Consider the following 14406-nt stretch of genomic DNA (forward strand, 5'->3'; position numbering starts at 1 on the left):
GGTGCCTAGATAACATTTATATTTTTTTGATTCTCGTAATATTAGAATTTCGGTATTTTACATGAGACAGCATATTGATTTGGTGTATATACTCCAAAACAGAGTAGAAAAGGGCATTGTGTATTTTTTCTGACAGATGATATTCAGTGCATTTGTTCTTTTAACATTGGGGTGCCTAGATAATATTTAGATTTTTTTCTATTTGCGTAAATTTAGAATTTCGGTATTTTGCATGAGAGAGCCTGTTGATTTGGTGTATATACTCCAAGAAAGAGTAAAAAAGGGCATTGTATATTTTCTCTTACACATTATATTATGTGCAATTTTGCTTTTAACGTTGGTGTACATAGAAAATATTTATATTTTTTGTAACCACGTAAATTGAGAATTTATATATTTTACATGATTGAGCTTATTGATATGGTTTATATACTCCAAAACAGAGTAGAAAAGGGCATTGTATATTTTTTGGAACAGATTTTCTTTAGAGCAATTTTGCTTATAACATTGTGGTACATACATAATATTTATATATTTTTTTATCCGGTAAATTTAGAATTTTAATATTTTACATGAGAGAGCGTATTGATTTGGTGTATATACTCCAAAAGAGTGTAGAAAAGGGCATTGTAAATTTTTTCATACAGATTATTATTACAGCAATTTTGCTTTCAGCATTTGGGTAAATATATATTTATATGTTTTTCTATTCATGCAAATTTAGAGTTTTGGTATTTTACATGACAAAGAATATTGAGATAGTGTATATACTCCAAAAGAATGTAGTAGAGGGCATTGTATATTTTTTCTAACAGATTATTTTTCGAGCAATTTTGCTTATATCATTCGGGGACATAGAGGATATTTATATTTATTTCTAACAGCATAAATTTAGATTTTCAGTATTTTACATGAGAGAGAATATTGAGATGGTATATATACACCATAAGAGAGTAGAAAAGAGCATTGTATTTTTTTTCTAACAGAGTATCTTCCACGCAATTTTGTTTTTTACATTGGGGTGCATAGAGAATATTTATATTTTTGTCTAACCACGTAAATTTAGAATTTTTTTATTTTACATGTGAGAGAATATTGAGATTGTGTATATACTAAGAAAGATAGTAAAAAAAAAGCATTGTGTATTTTTTCTAACAGAGTGTCTTAGAGTAATTTGGTTTTTAACATTGAAGTCAATGGAAATACTTACATTTTCTCTATCCACGTAATAATAGAATTTCCATGTTTTACAAGAGGGAATATGGAGATGGTGTATATACCTTAAAACAGAATAGAAAAAGGCATTGTATATTTTTTCTAACAGAGTATTGTCAGAACAATTTTGTTTTTAACGTTGGGGTAAAAAGAGAATATTTATATTTTTAGTAATTTTGTGTTTAACATTTGTGTTAAAATGAGTATGTATATATTCTGTAACCGCATAAAATTAGAATTTTTATATTTTACAAGATAGAGAATATTGAGTCGGTGCATATACTTTAAAACATACTAGAAAATTGCATTGTATATTTTTTCTATCAGAGTGTCTTCAGAGTAATTTTTTTAAGGTTAAATTAGAGTATTTATATTTTCTGTAACTGCATAAAAATAGAATTTTTGTATTTTACAAGACAGCCAATATTGAGATGGTGTATATACTTTAAAATAGTGTAGAAAAGGGCCTTGTATATTTTTTCTAACACAGTATTTTCATAGTAATTTACATTGTATGTGGGGAGCAAATTTCTCAAATCCCTTTGAACATATTCTCCCTCTCCCCTGTTTTTCTCTTTGCTCACTATTGAATCATTTTCAGGTTTCTTGATTTCTTATCTTTTCCCGATGAGCATTTTAGCTTCTGTCCACTTCTACTTTCAGAATTCTTCAGCTACCAAGACCCACCTCCTCAGAGAGTTGCTGGAGATTTTAGTAACAAAAATTTTCTCTGTCACATTTAGGAGACGTGCTTCCTTATCTTTATTCTATCAAGCTGGGTGAATTTACACAAAGCACTTTATATCTTAGAACCAGTTTCCTCTCTGTAGAATGTAGCTAACCTCTATTCTGTGGTCACAAGGATCCTCAAAATAAAAAATAATCATAGTTAATATGTGTGTCTTACTAACCATGTTCTAGAAACCATGTCAAGTGCTTTCTGCAGATGGTTCCACTTTTATTTTACTATTGGAACTATCGTCAACCCTACTTCGCAGACTACTAAATTGTGTGTCTGAGCTGCTAAGCCACTTGTCCAACGATATACAGCCAGTAAGTAACAGAATGAGGATCAGCATTTGAGATAGAAATATTCTACACAAAATGTACTGTTACAGTGAAACTAGAGTGGTATCATCTCAGATAAGCGTTCATACCTGTTCGCTTATCGAATCGGCGGAATACATTAAATGCATTCAGAAGATTGGGAGACATTGTTTAAATTTTCCCCAAAACACAGAAGAACTCAAAAGTACTCATTGTCTTGGCCTTATTGGTATTTGACTATGAATACAATAGATCCCACAGAAGCAAGTCTAGTAGAGTGGCCTTGGCAAAAGGCTGGGATTTAGGAGCAGGTTTAGGCAACTCAAGCCTTCTCGGCTTCCATTTTCTCATCTGTACTTTAATCATTCTGATTTTTAAGAGCACCTTTGTTGAAAGTAAAGGTTCAGTGAAACAGCACAGATGAAGTCCTTCCTATTTGGTCTGGCAGGTAGTAGTTGCTCAACACGTCTTGTCTATTAATGATGACCACAATGATCATAGTGGACTAATAATGAATTGATAAAATATGATTATGTAAGTTCAAATGAGTTTTGATCTCGCCCCTCTCCTCTGTTTCATATGGTTTTTATGTTCTACATTGTATGGCTTAACGTTGGCAGGTGGGGGATTTTGATAGACACATGATAAAATCAGAAGCCCCAAGACTTATATTTTCATCACAGAAATGTATTACTTCCTTGAGTTGTGACCTGTAGAGAGTTACTTTGTCTAAGTTAACCTTACTTGTAAAAATAATCATAAATATACCTGCCCTTTCTCGTCATCTCAGCCTCTCCGCAGTCAGTGTGAGGTACCATTGGTATAGTGTATATGAAGGGGTTTGCAAGCTCTGGAGTGCTGTATGTATGCTATTTTGCCTCTTCAATTGTGAGTGGTGTTTTCCCATTCTCCTTAAATGACCCAACACTACGCTCTTGGTAAAATAAATGCATTTGTGCATGAACATTTGGCAAATAATAAGAGCTGCATTTGCAAGAATTTTTCCCTTGAACAGCCAAGTGAGCCACTATGAGCTGCACTGTAGCAGTGACATTTACAATAATTTGTTCAGAAGAGCAATTGCCAACTTGCTTATTTGACTAGTATGGAGTACTATACGTTGTTTAGGGTGATGAGATCAGTAAACCAGCAATTTGGTAGAGCCATCAGAGAAGAGGATGAAAAGAAATGAATATCTGAGATCCTGAGTTTCCAATCAGATCAAGAAAAAGAAGCCTATAAGAATAGGTCCCATTTATTTGGGGGAGAAACATACACCGCTTTGTATGAAGGCTTCATTTTCTAGGAATGTTTTCTAATGCTTTCAAAAACATTGTGATATATGTAGGACTATTCCCATTTTACAGATGAGAAAACTGAGGCTATGAGGTTTAAGTCACTAGTCTGCTCCTTCTTCCATTCTGGTTTTTAGAAAATGGTGCCACCACCTATCCAGTCACACAAGCCAAAGTCCTATGAGTGAGCTCTGGTTTATCCCTTTCTCTCTCACTTCTCATATCCAACTTACCATTCAGGCCTGCTGATTTTAGTTCTTAAATATCCCTTAGCTTCTGTTTTTTCTTTCCATTAAAATTCTCATTGCAGCCCTTCTGTGGATTACCTCCTGGCCTTCCACCTGTGTGTCTGTGTCCATGTTGTCTCCACTCTGTCCTCCACATAAGTCAGACCATGCCCCATACCTCCCAGTCCTTCTTAGAATGAGGACAAACCTCCTCACCACGGCCATAGTCTTCTTTCCATTTCTCTGTCCTCATGGCGTGCCCCTCCTCTCTGCTCTGCACTGCAAAGACTCAGCATCTTGTACTGGCCAAGGTCCAGGTCCCCCTGCACCACATATTTGCCAGGAATGCCAGATCGTCCTTACTTTGCCCACTTACTGCCCACTCATGCTTCTGATCTCGGTCCCTCCCTAGGGGAAACCTTTCCTGACCTTTGTAACTAAAGCAAAGCCTTCTCCTGGGTGCTCTCATTGTTCCAGAGACCTGCCTGCACAGCACTTGTACCAGTTAAACCTTTACATTAACTGGAGTGACAGATATGTTAGTGTCCACTGCTGCCTCGCAGGAATAAAGCCAGAAAAGGTAAGGCCCTATCTGTGTGCATTTCTACAGTCTAGTGTGCTTAGTGAGATATTGTTTAAGAAGAATGAGTTGGACATGACAGCATGGCTGGAAAGTGATGGATTGAGGATTTAAACATACTTCTTTCTGGTTCTACAGAGTTGGCTGCTAACACTATTCACTTTGGGACAGTGTCATTTTAGGACTGATAAGGGTACTTTTTGCTAAGATCAAATATATTTTGGGTCCATCAGATGAAGTTTGATAAAAGTGGGTTATTAAGAACCCACTGATAAGCAGAGCTTCCTGACCAAGATTTTCAGATTTTGCATCAAAGAGAAAAGTAATGAAAGTGGGCTGATGGGAGGGGAAGGAGGGCTGAAAAGTGAAGCAGGAACAGCTATTTCTATAGTGCCCTTGACCCTGCCTTTCTCTGTTCTTCACTCTGGCTGAAATTGACCACCCTGAGTGCGTTCAGATAATGATAAATTATCTCTGTCACACTGTGTGTGTGTGTGTGTGTGTGTGTGTGTGTGTGTGTTTGGCTATGTACAAAAGAGGCAGCTTCTGTGAATAAATGAAGCCTTGTAATTAAGGAATTTGTTGTAAATGGCAAGATGCATTGGTGCTTGGTCCTTAGTACTCCTCGCTGAGGCCACATTTCCTTGAACTGGCTTGTATTTGCCACTGACACTACTAGCAGCAGGATGGAGGGGAGGAAGGAAGACACCAGGTGTTGCAATGCTTAGCGCCTGCTTTCAGCTTTGCTGCAAACTAAAACACTGACTGACTTTGGTTAACCCCCTAACCTCTTTGAGCCTCAGTTTTTTCATCTGAAAAAATCAATGATGGTTTGAATTTCTTCCGAATATTACATTCAGTTATCTCTCTCTCCATTGTGGAAGCACTGGGAGCTATTGTTCTCCTGTCTCTGGTGGCCGATATGACTTCTGCATTATCAAGGGGCCCTCTCTAACCTAAATAACCCCCCAAAGAAATTAATTTTGTTATCATTTCTGCCTCGTAAGCGAAATGACAAGAGAAAAGAGCTAGTTGTCAATAGCCCTGTGGATGGCGAATTAATGGGATCTGTGCAAACAGTTGCTTATAGAGCCATAATTTGCCTTTCGTTTTCCTTTTCAACTCAGAAAAAAGTGAATAATTTTCAAAGAGCCTCTCATTGAACATATTTTTTAAAAACATGTCATTGGCAAAAGGGGCACTTGGTTGCTTGATTGCCATATATCTCTGAGTATGTGGAACAGTTATTTTTAGCTGGGGGTAACTAGCTGAGAAGAAAGCTGCAGCATCTTGGAGGCAGAAGAATCTTTGTATGTCTTATGTTGGCATGGAGAAAGCAAAGCGAAAGGGCAGAGTATAAAAGGTTGTTAACTAGATAAGGGGTCAGCTGCATTTCCTCTGGCTGCTCAGAGGTGAGGCCCTAAAACAATGGAGACCACATTGTGGGTGGGAATGTGTTTGCAGGGTCTAATTAGTTTACTCAAGAAAAGCAAAAAAGAGAAAGGGCTAAAAATATGTAGATTGTAAAATTCATGGCTTCATTTGCTCTTCTTTGCCTTTGAACCCTTTTTAAAACCTTATAGTAGAACAATTTGTAATCCTTGAAGCCTTTTTGCTACCACTCTTGTCAGCTTGTCTAAGGCCACCGTAACTTATCAGCTACTGGGGAAAGTTGTTTAAACTCTCTAAGCCTCCTTTTTTCCCACTGGTTCACTTAGGGGCAATAATTCCTAATGTTTCTGCCTGAGTTATTGTTTTTCAGATCCCATAATTGTTTGCATATGTGCTCTATAAGATGCATCACCTAGCACACGTTGTGGGAAACCTCAGGTGTAGAAGTTAGGACATCTTTGTACCTGGATTTGGCTGTTACTAACAAGACGGAATGGGGAGGAAGGGCAGAGTAGACTACTGTAGAATTTTTCTGGATTCTTTTGGTTTCTCCAGAAAATGATACTGTTCTTATATTTAAAGATAACTATCTGCCTAGGCATATTGAAATTCTAAGGTTGACACCACTTTGCATTGATCCTAGGGCAGGGTTTCAGGATTGCTGGAGCAGCATCATCCTTTTACAGTATAGATTTCAGTCAGCAGGCTGGTCATGGCCTCCTCAGTGTGCAATCTTCTTACTGATGGTGGGCGTCAGTGGGCTGGACTCACAGTTTCCATCTCTTAGGCTGGGCAGGCCCATGGTGGCAATGGAAAAATTTCATGTAACATACATCAGAAGTAATAAGAAATCCATCTTAAAGCCTTCATAGGAGATTTCCTGAAGATTTATAAAAGGCACTTCATTGATCAAATGACTCTGATGTTTCCCCTCACTGGAAGAAATTCAGGTCACCAGCCCACTTAAAATCATTGTGTTCTCCTTTTGCAGTAACCTCTGCTCATATAATTTCTTTTTGGCATATTATATACTATTAACTTAATATCCTGATTAGTGGAGGAGCTAGCAAACACTCAGTATCACTATAAACTGCAGTATCATAACTGACTTCCTTTAAAAATCATCTAATGTTTCTTTAAAATCACTGGTGCTTTTGTAAAGTAGTTCATATTTAGGAATATGAACATTTTATCATGCTGGAAAATTATTTGAATTCCTTTTCATTTAAAACTTATAGCTTTCTATTTAATCTGGCTTTCACAAATATTTTATTTGCCCACTATAGAAAAATCGAGTTTAGAGATAAATGTAAAGTCACTCATAGCTCCATCCAAAAGTCAACAACTCTTAATATCATTATTTTTGTTCTTGTTCTCAGTATTTTTGCTGAATCTATGTTTTGTAGAGTTTCATCACATGTCAGATAAAACTGCATATATATGAGTTTTTAAACAATACATTTTTATTGTCATAAATGAAATACACATTTAATATGGTATGACTAGGACATATAGAGAGATATAACAAAGAAAATTAAAGTCATTTAAAATCTTACCAAATCTAATAACCATAAACCTTTCGATGTATTTTCTCAGAATACTTTTTCCTATGCCTTTTATATTTTCTTGATTATCAAGTACTTCAAGCGTATAGAAAAGACAGAAACTAATATAAGCAGCAATGGAAAATTTTAAAATATGGGTATTTTTCTGCATGTGTTTCAGATTGTTTAGTTTTTGTTTTCCTTTGCCCTCCCCACGTGTCCCTTTATTTTCCTGGCAAAACAAAGCATTACAGATATAGTTGCAGCTTCCTATACTCAATTTTATTTTTCTAAAATTTATTGATATTGAAATGTCTACCTCTGGTCTACTTACTTTCCCTGCCGAATAATACTTTACCATATGGAAATACCACGATGTACAATTACATGTATAGTGCCATATACATTTGTTTACAGGTTTCTTGGGAAGAATCTCTCTTACTGTGTTCCCAGAAGAGGGATTGGTAAGTTGTAGGGGAGGCTTGTCTTCATTTTTACTATGAATTTCCAATTGTTTAAAGTAGTTGTAACAATTGGTATTCCCACAGGAAATGTGGGGAAACTTGTTTTGTGTTTGGCTTCACTTGATATTCCTAGGCTTTTACTTTTTGTTTGTCAATCTTATGAATGTAAAATGGTATGTTTTAATTTATATTGTGCGCAGACTTTATTATTCGGGACACATGTAACCTTTCTCATGCACCACTGTCATGGATTTGTTTTCAATTTAACTCATTTATTACGCACGGAAAATTGTGAGGTTTCTCAAAGATGGCGATGAGAACTGCTGATGGATTTGCTGCATTAGATCCACCCTCTCCAGCTCTGGCCCTCTAATGTCAGTATTTCTGCCTTCCATTTATAGTGCTTCCTCTTTTCAGGTTCTGGGAACATTCTGGCTGTAGAAATCAGTTGCAGTAATTGGACGAACTTTTACTAAAGTGACTTACTTGTCTTCTTACCTGGTAATTATGCAGACTGTAAAATATATTTATGAAAAATTCAAGTTATATACAAAACCAGACACTACCAAAGCATATACAAGTTCATAATCCCTTTTATTTTTCTCTTCTTCCTCTTCCAATATATAACCACTTGTAGAGAGCCCCTACTATTTCCTTTGTATTTATGTTTATGTCCAAATGCAATAGATATTCTCTAACATATCTCCTTGGATCCATGAGAAGAAGGTGAATGTAATTTTTAAAAATGAATATGATATCTCTACATCAACACAGTATTGCATTATACGGAAATAAGAGAAAGAATCTAACTCTTCCATGGACATTTAGGTTGCTTGTAGTTTTCTATTATTTTAAACAGTGTTGTGGAAGACGTTCTTGTAAATGTCTTTGGACATCGATGTGAAAATTGTCTCAGGATATATTTGTAGAAATGCTATTTACATGGTCTTTTTTGCCTACTTTATTCATTTTTATTTAGAACATTTTATAGAACTTTAGGAATTGGTGACTTCTAAGTAGGTGTAAAACACAGTACCGGGCCAGGCATGGTGGCTCACACCTGTAATCCCAGCACTTCGGGAGGCTGAGGCAGGTGGATCATGAGGTCAAGAGATCGAGACCATCCTGGTCAACATGGTGAAACCCCATCTCTACTAAAGATACAAAAAATTAGCTGGGCATGGTGGTGCATTCCTGTAGTCCCAGCTACTTGGGAGGCTGAGGCACGAGAATTGCCTGAACCCAGAAGGCGGAGCTTGCAGTGAGCCGAGATCACGCCATTGCACTTCAGCCTGGGTGGCATGAGCAAAACTCCATCTCAAAAACAAAACAAACAAACAAAAAACACAGTACCTGGATTCTCTGAGGTTTATGTTCTGTTTGAAGCAGGGGAAGTGACAGTAACTACCTGTTAGGGTGATTTTGAGGATTAAATGAGATACTGTGTACAAAGTTTATAGCATGGGTTTTGGATCACAGCAGAGACTAGAAAGTTCAGTTTTGCCTCCTCTTAGTCGGTCCCGAGCCCAAATATACTTTTAAATATTCTTTCAGAACAGATTTTAAAGTTTGATAGAAATAGAATTATATTGTGATCACTCCATATGTAAGGTTTCTTTTAGTCAAGAAAATGTTTTTGATATTCAGCCATGTTGTTGCACATGTCAATAGTTCTTTCCTTTTTTATCCTCCTATCTCAGGTCTTAAAAAAGGAATACTGCAAAAAAAAAATGAAACAATATTTCCACTTGTATTCGGTTTTGGTCTACAGTTGACATTGTTCTCAAGTATCACTAACAGGTTCCCATGGAGAGAATAATTTATTTTCTGTCCACAACATAACAGGAATTATAACAGATGCAGAAGGCCTACTAGCCCTGTGTGAAAATCATCATGTTGACTATATTTCTCAAAAGTTAAACTCAGGTGTAGGGGCAGCTGTCAGTCTGTTTCCTCACTATCAATCCCACCACTTTTATTTTTTCATTTGGGGAAAAATAATAATGACTGTAAAAACAATGAAAAAATAATAAAAGGACAGTAAAAAGGTTGAATGCACTGGCTGTGGCAGGGAGCAATCAGAAATGGTTTGTTATTTCCCTTCACTTTATCAAAGTTGCTACGTGGACTCATTCTTACCCACCTGTTGGGTAGAATCTTTGATATTTTCTATTTCACTGAGCAATTTAAGATATTAAGAAATTCTGTCTAGTTCAAAACAGGAGCAGAAAACCAAGCACCACAGTTTCTCACTCATAACTGGGACTCGAACAGTGAGAACACATGGACACAGGAAGGGAACAACACACATTGGGGCCAGTTGGGGGTCAGAGGAGGGTGAGATGGGGAGACCATTAGGACAAATAGCTAGTGCATGTGAAGCTTAAAACCTAGATGAACGGTTGATAGGTGCAGGAAAGCACCATGGTACACATATACCTATATAATAAACCTACACATTCTGCACCTGTATCCTGGAACATAAGAAAAATCCTGTTTAGTTTAATTTCCAAACTCAAAAATCTCATTCAGCTGAAAACTTATCCCTTTTTTACATATTTAACACATGAAATAATCAACAATGAAAACAGGTAGAGGTTGAGCATCTCTGATCCATAAACCCCAAAATCCAAAATATTCCAAGATCTGAAATTCATCCACATCGATGGCTGAGATAGCGATATGTGTGCTTTCTAATGGTTCAATGTATACAAACTTTGATTCGTGCACAAAATTGCTAAAAATATGTAAAATTTTATTTGCGTTATGTGTATGAGGTGTACGTAAACATAGGTGAATTTTGTGTTTAGACTTCAGTTATATCTTTAAGAGATCTCTTTATGTATATGTAAATGTTCCAAAATATGAAAAAAGTTTAAAATCCAAAACTCTTCTAGTCCCAAGGAATTCAGATAAGGAATATTCAACCACTACATCTAATAAGTCATGGATACTTTAAAATGAAATTTTAAAAGTATTTAAAGAGTCCAAAAGACATCAGGAGAAAAGGGACAGGACAAAAATGGGGAAGGGTATGCAAACAAAAACAAACAAAAACAAACAAAATAATGAAACAAACCATTAAATTGTAAGCTTGAATCCAATTACATCATTCGACCACTAATAAATCTATATTTAATAACGTTAAATGTTAATGAATCATACCACATACTCCAATTAAAGTGCCAGAATTGATTTAAAAAACCCACAAGACCCAGTGCTGTATATGTAATACACACTTTGAATAGAAAAAAAGAAAACAAATATACGTAGGTCTAAATAAGTACATTTGAATTTTTTTAAGACAGTGTCCTACTCTATCTCCCAGGCTGGAGTACAGTGGTGCAATCTCTGCTCACTGTAAACTCCGCCTCCTGGGTTCGAGCAATTCTCCTGCCTCAGCCTTTTGAGTAGCCGGGAATACAGAAACCTGCCACCACGCCTAGCTAAATGTGGGGGTATTTTTAATAAAGCTGGGGTTTGACTGCAATGGATAGGCTTGTCCTAAACTTTTGACCTCAAGTGATCTACCTGCCTCAGCCTCCCAAAGTGCTGGGATTGCAGGTGTGAGCCACTGTACCTGACCCTAAATGAGTACATTTAAAATAATATACTATGCAAACAGTCAGTAATGGAAGTGTGAAGAAGCTATATTAATACCAAACAAAATATGCTTAAGTCAAAACAGTATTTCCAAAGATAAAGAGGGATAGTTCATGATTACAGAAGAGTCATTTCATCAAAAAAATGGATTAAAAATAATTTGTGCGTCAACTTGCACAAAACAAAATTGAACTAAAGGAATAAACAAACAATCCACAATTTTGATTGATGATTTTAATACCCATCTCCCAAGCAATTGATAGATAAACTAGACAAAATCTTAGTCAAGATGCAGATGACCTGAACAACACTCTCCACCATCTTAAACAAACCAATGGAAGACAACACCCAATAACCACAGAATACTGTATGTTTCAAGTACATGTAGTGTTCACTAGGATAGGTCACATGCTAGGTCGTAAAACAAGACTGAATAGATTAAATCAAATTGAATTCATGCAGTGTATGTTACCTGACCACAATAGAATTAAAACAGAAATTAACAATAAGAGAACTAGGAAAGCTCCAAGTACTTGGAGATTAAATATAATACACAAGCCCAAGAAGAAAGCAAAAGGTAGAATATAAAATATTTTATTCTAAGGGATAATCAAAATACAACATGCCAACACTTATGAATTACAGCTATGGGAGTTCCCAGAGGGAAGTATAGCCGTATATGCTTATACTGCAATAGAAGAAAAAGAGAAAGCTCTAAAATCAATGACGTAAATGTTCACCTAAAGAAGATTGAAAACACACACACACAGAGCAAAGAAAACTCCAACGAAGTAGTAAGAAGGAAACAATAAAGGTAAAAGTGCAGAGATAAACCAAATTGAAGACAGGCAAAATAATAGAGAAAACTAACAAAGCAAAGAAGCTGGTTGTTTTAAAATATCAACATTAATAAACCTTAAGCTACTCTGATCATGAAAAAAAGAGAGGAAACACAAATGGTCAGTATCAATATCAGAAGTGAAAGCGAAGTGAAACTATCACTACAGATCCTGCAGACGTGAAAAGGATAATAAGAGACTATCATAAACAACGTCATGGTGACAAATTCTGCAACTTAGATGAAATGAACAAAGTATCTGAAAAATACAACAAAAACTAACACGAATTTTGCAGAAAATGTGTCTGGGAAAATTAAAAGATACATTAAACAAAAGAATATGCAAGCCACAGCCTGACAGAAAATGGTCATAAATCTATTTTCAGTAAAGAGCCTGATTTCCAGAATATAGAAAGCAGTTTTATAACCTGAAAATAAGGCTGGGCACAGTGGCTCACACCTGTAGTGCCACTACTTTGGGAGGCCGAGGAGGATGAATGGCTTAAGGCCAGGAGTTTGAGACTAGTCTGGGCAACATGGTGAGACCCTGATACCTAGTATAAGTACAAAAAATTAGCCTTGTATGTTGGCTAATATCAATACAAAAAGTTAGCCTGGTATCAGCTAATTGGGAGACTGAGGTGGGAGGATCGCTTGAGCCCAGGAAGCAGAGGCTGTAGTGAGCCAAGATTGCACCATTGCCTTCCAGCCTGGATGACAGAACAACTAAAAGAAAAAAAGAGAACAATTACTGTTTAGAAGGGGAAAAAATTTGGGGAGCCACTTTGCAAAGATAATATACAAGTGGGACAAAATGGTTAACATCAAGGAAATGCAGATTAAAACCACAGTGAGATACTACTACACACCCCACAAAATAACTAGGTTGGGAAAGACTAAACACCAAATGTTGGCAAGAATACAGCACAACTATAACTATTGCTAATGGGACTATAAAACAGTACAACTACTTTGTCAAATTTCTGGAATTTTCTTACAGAACGAATATACATCTCATCTCTAATAAATTTCCGAGTTAGGAATCTACCCCAATTAGTGAAAATACATGTTAATAAAAATACTTATAGAAGACCACAATAGCTTTACTCATAATAATCAAAAGTTGAAAATGTTTCTGGTGACCACAAATAGAGGATCAGGTAGCGAACTACGTTATTTCATAGCATGAAATACTACTCAGCAATAAAAATGAAAGAGATACTGATATGTGTAACCTGACTGATAAATATAAAAATTATTTTGTGGACTGAAGGGAGCCTTATATATAGGGTTATCACAACATGATTCAAGTTATGTGGAATTTCTAAAGTTGGCAAACTTAGTCTACAATGAAAAAAATCCAAGGGTACAGAGCTGGAGACTGAGACAAGTCATGAGGAAACTTTCTGGGATTGTATTAGTCCGTTTTTTCACTGCTGATAAAGACATACCTGATACTGGGTACTTTAGTCAAAAAAGGTTTAAGGGACTCACAGTTGCACCTGGCTGGGGAGGCCTCATCATCACGGCAGAAAGAAAAAGGGACATCTTACATGGTGGCAGACAAGAGAGAAATGAGAAACAAGCAAAAGGGCTTTCCTCTTATAGAAGCATCAGCTCTTGTGAGACTTATTCACTATCACAAGAACAGTATGGGGGAAACTGTCACCACGATTAAATTCTCTCCCACGAGGTCCCTCCCACAACACGTGGGAATTCTGGGAGCTACAATTCAAGAAGAGATTTGGGTGAGGACACAGCCAAACCATATCAGGGATTATGGTAATGTTCTTTATTTGATAGAGTTTTGGGTTACACATATGTATACTTTTGTCAAAATTCGGTAAATACATACTTACAATTTTTGCATTTCATCATTTGTAAACTTTACACCAAAAGGAAAAAAAAAAGGTACCAAATTCTAGTTAATGCACGTTGAATTACTGATGTCTGCAATTTATTTTAAAATGCCTAAAAACTATAATGGATTACTGGATGGATAGAAAGATGGATCTATGGATGCACATGAGATAAAACAAGACTCCAAGTTGGTGAAGATACAGTTAAAGTGTTTACTGTAAAGCTTTTTCAACTTTTCTGTACGTTCATAAATGTTCATGATAAAATATCAACGAAAACAATTTTCATCCCTCCTCCTCTGTGACAGCCTCAGCCTGAGAAACCCACAGTGGGAAGGGAAA

This window comes from Callithrix jacchus, chromosome 20, assembly GCF_049354715.1.
Source record: "Callithrix jacchus isolate 240 chromosome 20, calJac240_pri, whole genome shotgun sequence".
NCBI classification, from domain to species: Eukaryota; Metazoa; Chordata; class Mammalia; order Primates; family Cebidae; genus Callithrix; species Callithrix jacchus.